At 35.4% G+C, this 7,257-nt stretch overlaps 1 pseudogene across 1 annotated transcript in view; it reads left to right on the top strand.

The window, feature by feature from the left end:
- LOC309625822 (large ribosomal subunit protein uL15m pseudogene) overlaps positions 1–855 on the top strand; it is a 28,195-nt pseudogene extending 27,340 nt beyond the window's left edge. The window contains exon 2 of the transcript XR_014249426.1: positions 823–855. The product of XR_014249426.1 is annotated as a large ribosomal subunit protein uL15m pseudogene (transcript). The remainder of the gene's footprint in view (positions 1–822) is intronic.
- The last annotated feature ends 6,402 nt before the right edge of the window (positions 856–7,257 follow it).

Genomic DNA, 7,257 nt, shown 5'->3' with positions numbered 1-7,257 from the left:
AAATGCATCACATTAGCAAGAGTAGCTCAGTTGGTAATGTGGTGGTAGAAGCAAGTTGTAAAAAGCCTCCATAGAAATATCTGCTATATATTGGATATATAAATATCCAGTTTATACAATAATATGCTGTTTTGAGTTATGATGAAAAGGATTGGAAATTGATGGTCAGTGGCCTCCAACACTTCTGTCCATTCCCTACTCCTTTCATTCTCCTCTCCCAGGAATAGAAATCTTGGAAAAATTTCTCTTCCGTTCTCCTTTTCATCCTCCTGTCTGAGTACTTGGCTGCAATAAGGAGAGCTGCTTCAAGGCGTTGATTTTTGAAAATCAACTTTTGTCTGTTTCAGCCATCACTTACAAATTCCTATGAAATTTAGAATACTTAAGATTTATTAATTTATGCATTTGTGGGAAATTCTGTGTCCTTAGTAATGAAAGAAGACCACCAAAAAGAAAAAATTACACGTAATGACATATACACAATATTTGAGGTCATAAACCTTTGTGTCTACCTAGAAGTGCTCTCCCGCATTTTCATTAATGTTTATCTTCTTGTTTTTGTTTGAACCCATTTGCATGGATTGAAATATTTTGCCATCTGTTTTTAGAAATGCTAAAATTTAGACAATTTTAATTGAATCATATTGCTTATTTGTGTAGGGAATTTTCATCTGTTTCATAATAGATGGGAAACACCAAAAGCAAAATGCTAGATTGAAGCAAAGTATACATGTTTGGGGATTATAAATCTCTGTAGATCCTTGGAAGTAGTATTCCAAATTTATGTAGGGACTAATTTTTTTATATCAGTGTTTCTCTAAGTTTACTGTGCATACAAATCAGCTGGGGGCTTGTTAAAATGCAATTCTAATTCAGTAAGTCTTGGGCAGGGCCCAAGATTATATATTTCTAACCAGCTCCCAGGTGCTGCTGATGCTTCTGGAACACAGACACTTTGAAGAGCAAAAGCAACCATACACATTTTCATTTTAGTTTCTTTGGTTCCAGTTGTATGATTCTATTGGTTGGTGGAACTCAAAGTTAACTTTATTTAGCAGGATTTAAGTTATAATAAAAATTGCCATTTTAGCAATGAGTTGACAATGATCAACATCCCTTTTCTTAAAGGAAGAAAAGCTGAGCTCCACAAATTAATTCTCAACTGCTGTTCATCTCTGGGCCCTCAGACCCCTCTTGTGGTTGTCTAATGGGTTCTCTAGGGCTTCGTCTGTGTCTCCTAGTCATATGGAATTAAACTTTCCATCTTAGGTATCAGTTAGAAATGGCTTTTTAAAATTTTTTATTTTAAATGTAATTCATTTAATTACATGAATTAAATAAAATATTTCCTTATCATTCAGCTGTTACCAAATTCCCTGAAGACTATACAGTAATTTGGGGCCTAGGACATGAGAACTACTCCCCAAACTTCTGGCTGATTACAACTCATAAATAAATATCTAAGTTAAATAATGATAAAATAATCAAAATTTCTTACATTTAGTTGTTTAAATGTTGTTCCTTCCATTAGACCATAAATTCTTTGAGAGCAGGGTGTATGTATGTTTTGTCTTTGTAAAACTGTGGTTGATGATAGGGGTTTTAGAGACAGTTGGTGCACCACAGATGGTGGATGAAGTAAATTCAAATATCCAGTTAATATCAAGATTTGAATATAATAAGATCTCTAAAAATGATAACAGCCATTCGTGGGGAAGCCTTGAGTTCATTTTTTTCTTAGGACTTGAGGTTCCTCAGACGTGTCTGTTGCTGACCCCACGTTGCTCCCTGAATCTTCATTTCCCCTCTTTTAAAATGATGAGAAAACATTTTTCATTAGCCAGGAATGGTAAGAGTAAGCATAGGTTTGAATGTTCTGTGATTCTACCAGTCTGCTTCGCTGGATATAAGGGCACTCATGGCACATACAAAACATCCTGAGAAAGAGTAAGACTCCCTCACCCACTGGCAAAGACAATGTTTCATGTTCTTTATACTGTCTTTTTTTCACCATCCAGAAAGGTTACATGTTCTAGCCTCCTTTGTAGGTAGATTTGGGACCATATGGCTAAGTTTTGTAAAATAGAATATTGGTCAATATGATGCACACTATTTTCAGACTTGATCTTTAAAAATACCCTGCATCAACTGCTAGTCTTCTTTTCCTATTCTTTGGTGGCCTTGGAAGTCACATGCTCCAAATTGTGTAGCCACAAGATGAAAGCAGCCTGGATCCTCAAACTTGAAGAGTAGTTGGCCAAGAGGGCCACATGACCCACATTGAACTGCACTGTGAATGAGAAATAAGCCTTGTGTTAAGCCACTGAGATTTTTGCACTTGTTGTTCCATTGACCAGCATTAATCATTCTGACTAATATGCCTCCTGACACTTGTGAAAGACTTTCTAGTCTGGGGGAGGGATGAGGGATGAGAGAGGACATAAAGTGAGAGAGAAACATTGGTGTGCCTGAGAGATGGGGAACTAGGCATGAAGATAGCATGGGAAGAGCAGAAGTCCGTGTCCAGAGTCAGCCCAGCCTCTACCTGTAGGAGAACTTCACCTTCCCGTCACCAAGAGCGATGTTTATTGTTGGTGCTACTGGCATAGGATGAGGGTTTTCTCTCCATGGTAGGCAGTAAGTCCCCTATTGACTGGGCTTGACACTCATCTCTGTTTCAAGACTTTGCTTGGTTCCTGTAGAGCTCAGGTTCATTCCTCTCCCTTCCTTCCTCCATCCCCATATACATGAGGTTCTTGGACTTTCATAAATCAAATAACATGAAGATGGGTCCCTGACTATCCAATAGGGTGACAGTGGAATGGAAGAAAAAGATCTCACTGGTATACTTGGAAAAAGCTATACAAACTAGCTCAAAAGCAAAAGAGTGAGAAAAAGCATAACGCTGTTATAAAATAGCTAACATTAAATGGTGTTTACTATGTGTCTGGCACTGTGCCAAAGGCTAGACCCATACCATCTCATTTAATCATCACTATATCCATACAAGGTAGTTACTATTATTATTTTTATTTAATATAAGAGTAAACTAAGGCACAGAGAGGGTAACTGAATTGTCTTGATCCCATAGCTGGTAAACAAAAGAACCAGAAGGTGTTCCCATTGCTTTTAAGATAAAGACCAAATATCTTGATGTGCCTTACAGAATCCTATATTATCTGGTTCTTGTCTGTGGACCCACCCTACTACTGAAGCCAGATATACTGACCTCCTTTTAATTTTTCAGTGGTATAATGCTTTTCCCCACACTAGTATTTTATTTTATTTTTACTAGTACCATCTACTCATCCTTCAAATTTTAGCTCAAAAGTCACTTACTAGGGGAATTCTTCTCCAACCAACTCCCAATCTGAAATTCTGTCAAGTTCTCCTGCCCTCTATGCTCCTAGCACTTTGTGCTTTTCCCTCATGGCACTATCAGAAATGTTTATTTGTATTATACTTGGAATATTGTCTATCTTTTTTGGAATGTTATCTCTGTGAGGCAAGGACTAGGACTGGTTAGCTCATTATTTCTGCTGGGCACATAGTAAGCTCACAGAAAATGTTGAGAACAAATAAAATGAATGACCCTCAGATTTTAAATTAGTCCCAAGAACAAATATTGATAGAAGATGGTATGAGAGCAGAAGAGTAGGTGAAGAATATTGCTATTTGGAAAGAACTATGAAAAGCGTATTACTTACTAGTATTAGCAGTTTCATTGTATTGAAAAGAGAATTTTGTTTTTTTATTCTTTTCACAGTTTGCAACGATGGGTACTCTTGATATTTTTTAAGATAATATTATTTTATAAGACAGTTTGGAGATTTTCACTCTCTTGGGTGACTCTGAATTTATAACGTGTCCTTGAATTTATAAAAATATTGGGCATTGTATGTAGATTGATTAAATGATATGCCTTTACATACATACACTGCTATTTAAAAGATATATGTTGATGCTATTGTAAATGATATAATTTATTTAAAAGCATTAACAAATTCATAGTAACTTTTTATAATAATTTATTTTCTTTAATCAGATACTAAAATTACCTTCACTATAATAATTTTAAACATTCTAAATATTAAAAAATAACCTGCATACTTAAGTGGTGAAAACTTCTAGATTAGAGAGAGCTAAATCTTCCAATGCTATTATAAACCTATTTTTAAATGTTATTAAAACAGAAGTTATCTGTAGGTATCAATGTTCCAGTTTTATATTGTATTTTTACATTCCTTATGGAAATTGGTTTTTTAAATCGAGGCTAGCTCCAAAATTGTGTTTGATTTTCCTTTTGTGAGATATCACTTCGGTTGGTTGGTTGTTCATTCTCTCCTTAGCTTTCTTTTGTTATAGGGAGTAGTCAGAGACCAATTACTAAAGGTAAGAATTGACAATTAAGGGAGATTATGAATTAATTTGACTTCTTACAAAATTAGGAGAATATTATCATGCTATGAAAAATTTGTATTCATTTGATTGTATTATCAGTCATTAAGAAAAGTGAAAAAGTGTCTTTCCAATGAATCAAATTTCATACACTATCACTTCAATCCATCCTATCCATGCATGTCTCCAAAATAATTTTCCTAGACCTCTGATTTTAACTTTTTTTTTTCTGCTTAAAAATCTCCAATGGCTCCAACTGCCTATGGTTTATAGCCCAAATATTTTATCTTAATATGCTATATTCTCCCCAATCGGACTCCAATTTACTCTTCTATTCTTATTTCTCAATATGTCCCCACAAACCTGCTATAGTGTGGAGGTTCAGCATGTGGTTTAGAGCAAGAAAAACTTGGGTCAAATCCTGGTTGTACCACTTTCTACCACACACTGAGCTGAGTGTCTAATTATGTGTCATGTGTAAACCCCATGGCCGTTCTTTGAGAGGCATTAGTATTACCAGTTTACAGGTGAGAAAACCGAGGCTTAAAGGAGTTAGGTGGCTGGTCCAACACCACACCTATATCAAGTAAATGGGCTGGAGAATGAGATAGAGTTTCAGTTACTGAAAATAGTCTACACATGTTAATTTTTAAATAAACTTGAAGCATAAATGATATTTTTGAGCATATTTGATTTGAAAACAAATCCAAATCTATCTAAAAGAGAGAATTCAAATAGCAACATAGAATTTATTAAGTGGAAATAACTTATTTCCACATTTATCATAGGATTTTTCAGAAATAAAGCCTGACAATTATGGTAGAAGAGTAATGTTGACAGTAGCAAGGTGTGGGGAAAGAGCACCGAGTAGAACTCAGAAACCACTTTGGACCCCCTGTGACTGGGCATGACGCTCAGCTTCTCTGAGCCTTAGATTTCCATATTCTAAAATGTGTGCCACAAGAGTCTTCTTTGTGACCTCACAAGATTATTTTGAGGATATGTGAAAGTACTAGAAAATGTATTAAGTGCTGTGCAAATATAAGGTATTATCTTCTATTCAAGATGTGACTTTTTTCTATATCGATAGAGGGTAAAATCATACTATTTCCACCATGGGACTAAACCTTGATTATAGGAATACTTTTCTCAGGCCATAATATTTTTTCTACATAATTATATAGATATTTGAATTTAGTTTTATTTTCCATTAATACAAACAGCTCCATTTTGACTGTTGAGTACATTAATAAGTTGATTCAGATAATGATAATAATGGTCAGCTGATGAATATTAATAAGCAACTTGTTCATGAGTTTTAAAAATATATCCAGGAAAACTTTAACCACTTGCAAAAATGTCATTGGCTTTTCTCTTTTCCCCTCTTTATCAATGCCCTTCCTCATTATTCCCCAGCTCCCGAGCTAAGGGAGTATGAGCAGACAAATCAACATTCCCTTCTGAACAGCAAAGCAATTGGTTGGTGTATAGGGGATTCCAAAATTCACAGATCCTGCTTCTTCTGGTTTCTCTTTTTATCTTGAGTATGTGTGACTTAGCCTGATTGTAGCATGTAAAGTCAAAACTGTACTCATATGGGAAAAAAATGAAGAATTTAAATCATTAGTTTTTGCATAGAGAAAGTAAAAGAAGACAATATAAAAAGTACCATTTCCATAAGCACTACACATTGCTTTGCTTTTGCATTTGGGATGGATTTTGTGAAACCAAATCAGTCATTCACTAGTGTTTAGTCCTAATATGATGTGGCACATAATAAACAGTACCAAAGATGTGAAATACAAGAAACATGATTCACAAAATACAAAACATTTATTCCAAGTACCCATTAAGATAAATGAAGAGCAATAAAAGAAAATAAATGGATAATCCATGAGTTTTCTTTTATGCTCATACTTGGAATAGTTTCATATATTTAGAAAAGAATAAAAGATATGAATACTCTCCATGAAGCTGAGCCAAAGCACTGGAGAACTTTATACTGTAAAATCATTTTCAAGCAGAAATGTTTATGTCCTGAATTTCAAGATGAACACTTAAATGTTTGTTTCAGGACTTCCCTGGCAGTCCAGTGGTTAAGACTCCATGCTTCCCCTGCAGGAGGCACAGGTTCTATCCCTGGTCGGGGAATTAAGATCCCACATGCTGGGCAGCACAGCCAAAAAAAAAAAGTTTTTTTCAACAAATCCTTTCAATGCTGATGTAAAACTATAAGCTCAAAATTGTGTGGAAAGGTTTTTAAGACCAAATGTATTTCTTCTTTTGAAGACACACATACACACACTCTCTCTCTCTCACACACACTTAAAATGAAAGGACCTGGGCTCATTTTAGGGTTTCGTTTTATTCAGAATACTTTCTTCCAACTCCACTGTTCCTCTTCTTCCAAGTTGTTGAGATAAATGCCTTATCAGAATAAAGGTTTCCTTCCCCTTTGAAAGTCTTATTTCAGATTAGTTGGTACCAATTAAGAATGTACTGTTCACTTTCTAGCATTGGTATGCTGGTGGGTTCAAACCCATCTGCTGAAGTTGTAGAATATACTTGACCAAAGTTGCAGTTAGGCAAGAGGTGAAGAAAAATGGATAAGGGATCTCCTCCCAGAGTTTAGAATCAGGCCCTAATCAAGGAATCTCCCCTTCTTGCAGGATGTAGGGCATAGCGGGGTGGGGAATGGTTTCACAGTTTTTTATCCGTAGGGTTTTAAGAATTGCTATGGACCAGAGAATGCTATGTATCTCCTCTTATTTCCCATTTTAAAGTGGTAACATTTTTGTATCATGTCCTTGCTCCCCTTTTGAATATTAGGTGTGCTGGAAGCAAAGAACTTGTCTTTTT

Source organism: Balaenoptera borealis (genome assembly GCF_965194805.1).
Source record: "Balaenoptera borealis genome assembly, chromosome: 3".
Lineage (NCBI taxonomy): Eukaryota > Metazoa > Chordata > Mammalia > Artiodactyla > Balaenopteridae > Balaenoptera > Balaenoptera borealis.
Note: the sequence above shows the minus strand (reverse complement) of the source record. Positions and strands in the feature narration are given on the sequence as shown.